Raw genomic sequence first — 10,186 nt, 5'->3', positions numbered from 1 at the left:
TAACCCAGCTGAATGTTCTGTGTGGTTAAATAAACAGCTGGGCTCTGGCGGCGGTCCACTAGCATTGTTACAGTCGCAATTCCCAGTCATTTCCTGCAGGTCACACTGTGCCAGCAGCAATGGGAAGAATGTCAGGGAGGTGGGGGGCAGCAGCAAATCTGGGAGAAATAATGGAGTGGGTCCACGTACGTAAAAAGGCAGCGGGGATTAACAGACCCAAAACATGGTCGGAAAAAACCTTTGGTTTTTCCTCCGAGCGACAGTGATGTGGGGGTTCGCGTCTGCATTCACATAAACTTTGGGCCAAAAGTGAAACCATCAGCAAGCACAAACCCATAATGTGTGGTCAGAGTGAGTCTGCATGTATTCATAGACTACTGAAGGACAGCATGGGTGGAGGGTTTTCACTTTTGCAGGACCACCCTCTTTGGTTTAAGGAGAGGCTGAATTTCCCCTGGCATCTCCTGAGATTACATTTCATATATACGTGCTCGCGTTTTTTCATCTCCCTGCCATCACCGCACACGCACACGCACACGCACACACACACACACTTGTGAGTGTGAACCCTCGCGATCATAACGCTGTGATTTGAGCTGCAAACCCCCTCATTTGAAAGTGCACCGTACAATACAACCGTCCTTCCTTCACAGTGACTGGACTCACAGCTGGTAAAACCATCCCACAGGGAAAGTTTCCACTGCTCGCCTGCAGCCCTGGAGCTTTTACAGTATAGTTTATGTGTATGACAGTGCTGGCGGTTGGAGGAAGAATTCATATCCTTTGTTTTAGTAAAAAAAAAAAAGAAATACCACACGGCTGAAATACTCCCTTTCAAGTATGATTTATAATTTCACTTCAGCACATTCTGATACATAATACTTTACACTTCTGGAAAGTCTTCCTGTTTTGTTAATGTGACTATGACAACCATTATTTACAGCTGTCAGAGAGAGTATAGCTGTCGTCGGAGTAAAAAGCATTTTTCTGCTTGCGCTGGAGATCTACAGCTTTTAACTTGACTCGGGGCATAAACATATCAAAATATTCATTATTAATCATAATGCAATGTGGAAGCAGAATGGCTCCATGTATAAAAGGACATACATAATTCATTATAATGCAGTTTTATTTTACTGATAACTTAATAGCCTCTCATTCAAAGCGGAGAACTAATGGTTAAATGAGAATGGCCGGATAGGATAAAGATAAGAGCCTGCGCGGTGCTTTAGTACCATAAGGACATTACACAAATCTATTGGGCCAGCATCAGCGTAGCCATTACTTTGCTGGAGTTTGCCTTGTTCGAGCTCTCAACCCGTCATTAAAGTGCAAGAGCTGGGGTCAGAACCGTGGGCAGTGGGCACATCCATGTGCAATTACACCGAAACTCCTGCCTTTAATTTCACTCTCGCCGTTTTGAGGCAAAAACACACCCCGTGTGCCTGCGCTGTAAATCTGAGGCCGAGTGTCCCCTCCTGCCCCGCGGCTTTGTGGTGGCAGTATTTCGAGACGCGGCGGTCTCTTGCATTCAACTTAACAGAGAAGGAGAAGTTTCTAAAGGCGTAATTTCAGCTGTGGCACAGCAAAGTCTCGATATGCCAACTTTAGAAGGCCACACAAACGCAGCGAGAGAGAGAGGGAGAGAGAGAGGTCCTAAGTTCTGTCATTTCCCCTTTTGATGCCGGGGATATTTAGTGCTCTTACCTTAAGTTCTTTCGGCGTTTAAGTGCAGCGCTTTTCATTTTCCATTTCATTCGTTTCCAGCTGAGAGATTAATTGAAAGGATTTATTGAGGTACTGCCAATAAGGTCGACTTTAATAAGAGTGCAGTGGTTCCTCAACAGACGATCCAGTGTCAAACTGGCTGACATTTCCATATGAGCATAAATTTAATGGACTGAAATGACTTAACACCGAACATGGAAATAAAACCCAGAAACCACGCTCTCTTTTTTTCTGTGTACTGGACTCATTCAGTGATAAATGCGTGGTTCCTTGGTTACTGCTGCATGTGAGCACTCATCATATTTTCCCCCACCTCAAGCACGGACAGTCATGGACAGTTCTTTTCTTTTCCCTTCTTCTTTCTCTGTGTGCGTTACCACCAGCAGATGTTTTCTATCTGGTTTCTTCTTTTTCACATACTCAAAATTGCTGAAAAGGAACAAACAGGCGTTGCAGAAAGGGGTAGAGACCATGCAAGTAAAACAAGTCAATCCCAACATGCTATACTGTAAAAGCAGAAACCTTTATAATCTTAGAGAAGAGAAGAGAAAACACAACCGTTCACACAGTGAGCAAACACTAGGCATCAGTGGAGAGAAAAAAAAAACAGAACCAGACTCAAACATGTCCTCGACCGGTTAAATGCTCTATATTTATATTGTGCTTTTCTCGTCTTGATGACCACTCAAAGCTGCATTACACTACAGTTTTGCCATTCACCCATTCACTCACACTTTCATACAGTGTCTCTCTCTATCACTCATCCTTTCATACCCATCCACACGCTGCCGACACAGCCGTGGGGTTAAGTGTCTTGCCCAAGGACACATGGGCATGTAGCCGAGCGGAGCCAGGAATTGAACCCATAACCTTCAAGTTGAAAGCTACTGTCGCGGTGGGGTGAAAGGACAAATGGGGGACAGAGGAGAGGGAGGGAAAGAAATGAGAGAAAGGAATCTGAATAATGTAAAAAAAAAAAAAATAATTATGTATATAGGCGATATAAAGATCAGATAAATGAAGTGGAATTAATCCAATATACATTTATTCAAAATTGCATCAAACCTGGTCTAGATGTGACCTCCGAAAACCAAAAAGTGAAGCTCGCTCACTGGTTTTTGTGAGTGACTGATTCGGAGCCTGCTTCTCTTTCTTCACTGCAGCGCTTCCGCATTATTAATGTGTCTTTTGGTATTTATTATTCACCGTCTTTTTGGCTGACTGCTTTGCCTCAGCTGCATTAGGAAGCAAGCAAAGCCACTTCCTTCTCTTTTTTTGTTGTTGAGTGCAGTAACTCTGGCCTTGCAGGCGGTTACTGTGAGTGTAGGATAAGCCCCAGCTCTCTCTCTCTCAAGCCCCATTAGGACCACAGCACTCAGCGCTGGTTGTATTGATGTCCAGCAGTAACTGGTCGTTGTCTGACCCACTGCACGACCAATGGCAATTACACTGTTGTTAACCAGAGAGGGGGCTGGGGTCTGTGGAGCACATGTGAAAGTGTGGCGTTTAGTGATTTTATGACCCACAAATGATCCATTTCACCACTGAAACTATGAGCTGCATGTCTGTAAGCAATATTATGGTAATAAACATTTTTTTAATATAGCTTGGCAATAAGGAAGAATTTCAACATTATATTATGGTTATTATCAATTTTGATTCATCACACTGATGTTAGTCTGTAATCATTTTCATTCACAAGCTGTTACCTGGATATTAGTGTGCAAATAGCGAGGTTTAACTATATTATTTCCACACTATTAGTTTTATTACCAAGCTGTAAATAACATTGGTTCTACTCTTAGATATCTTTTTACTCTAGCCTAGAGGTTTTTTGCAATTTTAAAGTTAAAACAGGGTTTTAACCTATAGACTTTAGCCTTTTTCTATTTTATTCCACCCTGAGTTGCATTTTACTGTTTCATTTGCATATTTTGTTTTATTTCAAAGTTAAAACTGTTTTTAACTTTTTTTTTTTTTTACTTTTCCTTCTCATTCCACTTTTCCTTTTCATGTGTTGTGTTTAAATCTTATTTTCCGTTTCACTGTGAAGCACTTGTGAGCTGCAATCCTTGTATGAAAGGTGCTATACAAATAAAGTTCATTATTATATCATCATCATTATTATTATTACTACCACAACATTGCGTCGTGTTACTGAAATAACTAAAAGAGGTTTGTTGGCAAAACCTCTTATTGACACAGAGAGAAACTCTAGCATTGAGCCCAGTGTAACCACGAGAGAAACTACGGGTGTTTAAAAAGTAAATTGAAAAATTACAGACTGATATACAGTTACTGTACACTTAGACCGAGATAGAAATATGTATATATATATATTTATATGGCAGCTATCGACATCCAAAAAAAATTACATTTTTTAAAGTCCATCTCTGCGTTTGAAGAGACACACGAAATTGCTCACTTAGCTGAAAATGTAGCTCAAATCAATGCGTCTATCTTCCCTTCATTTTCATTAATTTGTTACCTGAGTGCTGATGGCAGGAGAATGCATTTAAAACTAGTTATGTCCACACAGAGCCACAGTGAAAGCCTCAGTTGCTATGCTCATATTTGCAAGTCATGCAATATTAGTTTTCTGTAACAATATATACACAAGGGATAATCAGGTTATCTTTAGATGCTGCGTTCGATCAGCGCGCTGCTGCGTTTCCATTTACGTCTGCCATCGACGTGCTGTTACAGCCTGTTATAGGTGTTGCTGTCCACTTATTTTTCATGTTTCTGTGTTCACGTGTACTCATGGACATATTCTAAATAAAAAATAAAACCTTTTTTTTTTTTATGCGAGGAAACACTTGTGACTTTGCCCGACATTTCTCAGCAGAGAACAGAGAATGTTTTTTGCTTCCGGTTTGGAGGAATCAATAAAACTGCTCTTCAGCAAGGTAGAGACTTATACCAAGATGCATGATAAGTGTATGTACTGGAAACCATTAGATCCTCAATGATTAAATGCTGGTATATATCGTACTGTAAACTCTGACACGCTTGCCAGTATATCTGTCTCACATGAACTCTGGCTGCTTATTTGTTTGACAGTTCAGGCACAAAATGTGATGGGTTTTCGGGAAGATAATCCGGTGGTTTGACCTTTCTAATGCTGTATTTGCTGCATATAATCAATCATGTTTGAAGGAAATGAAGTCACTGACTGCACACTGTTGGCCACGTGCAGTAACTGCCAGGTAGATTCAATCATCCTTCTAATAATAATCATTTTAGGCAGGCTGTACACCAAGAGGTGCAATGCTTATCCTTATCTCCTCACTCCCATCCTCCACTCATCCTTCTTCGACACAGCTCAAAGTTCTCATTTCAACTGCTTTCTCATCTCCTAAGTCGCTTCATCGCAGTTAGACGTTCTCCTTCATTAGAGAACTTCGAAACTGCGATTAAGAGCTTCAAACTGTGGAGAAATTCATGAATTCATTCATCTTCTACCACTTTATCCTCCACATTAGGGTCGCCAATGGTGCCAATCTCAGCCGACATAGGGCGAAAGGTGGGGTACACCCTGGACGGGTCACCAGTCCATCCCAGGGCCACATAGAGACAAACAACCATTCACTCTCACACTCACAGCTACAGTCAATAGAGTGTACAATTTGCCTAATTTCCCAAATCTGCATTTTTGGACTGTGAGAGGAAACCGGAGAACCAGGAGAAAACCCACGCACACACGTGGAGAACATGCAAACGCCAGTAAAGTGGGCAAGCAGATCAAGCACGTGAACTTGGGTGTAAAATTGTGGCCAGGGCAAAACAAAAAAACAACTAAATCATGAATAATTTAACAATTAATGTGTAATCCAAGTACACAGATGGGGGTGAAAAAGACATTAAGGAAATGGTGTGGTAAGCAGGGAAAACGCCAAGGCAGGAAATACAAGGATGCACAAGGAAAATAGAAACTACTAAATAAATAAACATGAAAACAAGACATGAAAAATACTACAATCACAAAGAATGAGGTCAAAATCTGACAGTAGATTTAACAGTCCATCCATCATACGTCTTCTACCACTTCATCCTTCACATGAGTTGCAATAGGATATACTGTCTTCTAAGTCCTATAGTGTTCAGTGTGTTTTCTCTCCTGTAAGAAAACAAATCATATTACTATGCTATTAATTTAGAATCAGCTCCCTGAATGAGACCAGAACCTCATCAATACTACTGCAAACACTAAATCAGTCCTTAGGGAGAAGGGAAAGTTAAAAAAGAAAAAAACATCTGTACAGTAAAAACCTTCCTGTATAAAACCTGTATATACATATTTCATTAGAAAGCTGTATGACTGGTGCCTTCCTGGCCGTGGTTCCCTCCACACACACTTTACTTGAGTCTGCCATTGACAACTGTAGATGGGCTGCTGGAGTCTGACTGACTGTCTGGTGCCAGCGAGTCAAAGCCTGCACGAGTGAGCTCGATGAAGTGAGTGTGCAGCTGAGAAAGATGCACCACGACTCTCTCACATGATGGTAGAACAGGTGTTAACTTTGTTTCCAGCTTAACACAATGTGAGGTGTTTCCTCTTCATATTTGGCTACGATGCGGTTAAAATAAATAGCTGTGTGTACTCTCACCCCCCACCTAATTTATATGCACACACATCAAGGGCTCATATTTGCTGAGATATATCTGGACTTTACTTTCTTCCTCTTATTTTAAAACATTAGCTTTTACAAGTGAGATACTATTAAAGGTCTGGTGTGTAACATTTAGGAAGATTAATTGGCAGAAATTGAATATTGCTTGCACAGTGTACACTCAATTAAAAATATGGGGGGTTTTTTAGCCTTAGAATTAACCTTTTATAGGTATTTTAGTCTTACTTTCAAATAGCCAGAGCGTACCGTTTGTGTTTTACATTTTTAATTGGACATTTATGCAAAGAACAATGGTCCCTCAGGTATGTGAAGGCCACTGTAGTTCCCTGACATGCTAGGGAAAGGGAGGAGTGTAAAATCTGATCAGATGTCACTATTACTTACACTGAGGACCTTCAAATGTAGAAAACCTACATAAGAACACTATAAACCTGTGCTTAAGTCCTCCATCAGCACCAAAAGTTTGCAGCCACTGACTTGAATCTCAGACGGTTTCTCTTCACTTGTGTTGGACATAATGTTCCTGCAGTTGAGATCTTGTGACTGTAGAACTGTTGTTATTTCAAGGCCCCTTTGTTTGGAAGGTGTTTCCTCGTTGGCCCCCCTCAGAAATCCCACAGAGAACATAAGACCACGTTACCTTGGACAGTCCCCGTGGCCTCACTCGGACTTGCATTGTGTAGCCGCATTGTCAAAGAGCTTCCTCAAAGGATGTGCCATTAGAAATTCTTTACGCACACAAGCACAGCACACACAGGGAAACGCAGAGACACCAAAGGCTGTGTGTGTGTGTCTGAAGTGTTTAGGTGATGAAAGAAAGGTTGGCTTTAAGCCCCCAAGTTTATGATTGTTTAAATGTTCCTTTTGATCAGCTGTCAACAGCCAATACAAGAAAATATCACAACAAAAAGTAAACATAATGGCTAGGAACCATTTCAGCTTCTGATTCACCTGGACGTCTGTACAAAACTATTAATATCAACCGGAAAGCACCTGTTCACATTGTAGATAGATCTGACATGAGAAAACTTCAGCTGCTGCGGTTTATGGCCGTGTTCCTTCACACTTCTCATCAGCTGCAGTTGCAACACCAGCCGTTAAACTCAACCTACTTAAATAACCCCACCTTCCCCCGCCACAGACAACAGAGTGAAACAATTAGTGGCTACATGTGTGTTCACAGCTTGTTACACTGAAAAGTATCATGTTATGTGTGGGATAAAGATGACAGTATATTTGAATATGAAATCTCTACATCATATGCTTTAACTCAGCCCAGGTGTGGTATTAATGGGAAATTTTGTTCATGACATTTTCATAATTACAAATATATTATTATAATTATAAATACATTAGATTTCCTACCCCACGTGACAATGTCCTGTTACATCCAAAATCAGTCTTGTATAAAGTACCTAAAAGAGATACTTGTGTAAAAGTACACATATCTTACCAGAAAATGACTTTGGTAGACGTTTTTACAATATTACTTAAGTAAAAGTCTTAAAGTACATGACATTTACTGTACTTAAGTATCTGATATTACATTACATTACATGTCATTTAGCAGACAACTTTATCCAAAGCGACTTACAATGGAGTACAATCAGGCAGGGGTGAAATGTACTTGATAGAGACATGGTTGCTCAGTGGTAGGGCAAGTTGTCTTTCAACTAGAACATTGTGGGTTCAATTCCTGGCTCTCCTAGTCTGTGTTCTTGAGCAAAACACTTAAGCCCACATTAAAGCGTGTGAATGGCAAACCTGTAGTACAGTATAGGGTACTTAAATACTATTTGGTAGTAACAAAGATAGTTAGGGGAATTGTAGTGGATTAAAAGATATGTGAATTTTGTACTTAATTACACTGACAAAGTATTCGTACTTTGTTACATTACAACACTGTCTGAAAGCACATTGCACTTGACAGAATATAGACAGCATTGATGTGCCACAATCACATGTGCAAAACTCACTGACTGGACCAAATTATCACCTCTCAGTGAGCTGCAGCTGATGTTCTGTCATCAGTTTTGTCAGTAAGTGTGTTACTGGAAGGTAATCACACAACACATTTAGTGGAAATTTACTCCCACAAGACACATTATAAAATGAGTGTGTCTGTTTGCACGTCTCCCTGAACCCCCAACCCTCTGGTGGTGCAACTTCCTGACACCTTTGACAACAGTCCTATTTTCAACATCATCTACTCAATCAAACCACAAGTCAGCCCTCGTCATTTTCTGATAAGCAAATTATTGAAGCATTTATTTTTGTGGGGCTTTCTTTTGAGTACGAAGTAAGAGGAAGGACTGTGTGTCATCAGAGTGCTGTCTGCTGTTGTCACATTATTGTATATATCTGCACATTGTGGATTAGTGAAGGATGTTTATGGATAAACTACATTTACAGTAATAGATAACAGCATATGTTCTGATGTTACTGTGAGAAAGGAGCTGGTCTTTCTCTCTCTCTCTCTCTCAGTATCACTGTGAAGTGCAACTACTCAGGTCAAACTTAAGTCTGTAGCGCCCTCCAGAGGAAGGAAGCAATGTCAGGATATTTTCAAAAAACTGACAAGATTTTACAAGTGAATGTAAAATATTTAAAAAAGGTTTGGATCAGTACATTTTGTGATTTCATGAGTTACAGTTGTAGATGGTGTTGATGTGTCTCCCTGACAACATTTCATGTATACATATATGTGTATGTATGTATGTACGTACATATACATATATATACACACACACACACACACATATATATTCCATATCAAAACAAAAACTTTTATTTTTAAATTATGTGAAATAGCATCATAAATATTGTAATTTTGATGCCTTTTTTTTAAACAAAAGTTGGGATTTTTTTTTCACTTGATAGGCCCCCTATTGACCAAACACTAGACACTCAGTGGCCCCCAGATCATTTGAGAGTTTGACACCCCTGTGTCAGATGGTCATTGGTACTTACAGTACCCCTTGTTTCCACTAGAGGTCAGCACAAAGAAACAGACAACATTGTGATTCACAGCCAAACTTGACACCGAGGGTCAAAAGCAGTTAGAAGACACATTTTTAAAAAGTCAAAACACTTTAAACACATTATCAGACTATAAAGATTTAATTCAAACTGCTATAAAATGAAATTCAAGTTCAATACAGGACTGAATGAGTCTTAAGCTTGAATGTTGTAGTCCAAGTGGTGTAAATCTTATTCAGTTACATAATTATGTTCTTCAGTTTGTCATCTTTTATGGAGAAACTGGTTCCAATTTATTTTGTGTGTTCTCGCACCAGCTTGGAGTAGCCTGTGCTTGACTATGGCCCAGTCTTGTATAAAGTACCTTAAAGGGATACTTAAAAGTACAAGTATCTTACCATAAAATGACTTTGGTAGAAGTTGAAGTCATGTTTTTATAATATTACTTAAGTAAAAGTCTTAAAGTATATGACATTTACTGTACTTAATCCATAATCAATGATCAAAAGTCATTTTCTGAGATAAAATGTACTTAAGTTACATTAAGTAACAATAATTGATATGTCTGTGCACGCTCAAGACAAATGTTCGAGTCAAGTCAAGGAAATTCAAGCAGTCAGTTCCTACCACACTGAACATTGGTGGTGAAGATGGAGAAGGGATGTAGTGTGCTCTTCAAGTGCTGGCTCTCCACTCCTCGGTTTCAGGAAAGATCTCACTGGGGTCTCGCCATCTCCCCTCAACAGGGAGAATCAAAATCCAATTCTAAAGGTTTTCAAAAGACCCAGCCTGTATAAAGACAAGACAGTTACTTATTCAGTATATAAATCACACACACTACTGTG

This window comes from Solea solea, chromosome 19, assembly GCF_958295425.1.
Source record: "Solea solea chromosome 19, fSolSol10.1, whole genome shotgun sequence".
In the NCBI taxonomy this organism is placed as follows: Eukaryota; Metazoa; Chordata; class Actinopteri; order Pleuronectiformes; family Soleidae; genus Solea; species Solea solea.
The sequence above is the reverse complement of the archived record's forward strand: the minus strand, read 5'-3'. Positions refer to the sequence as shown.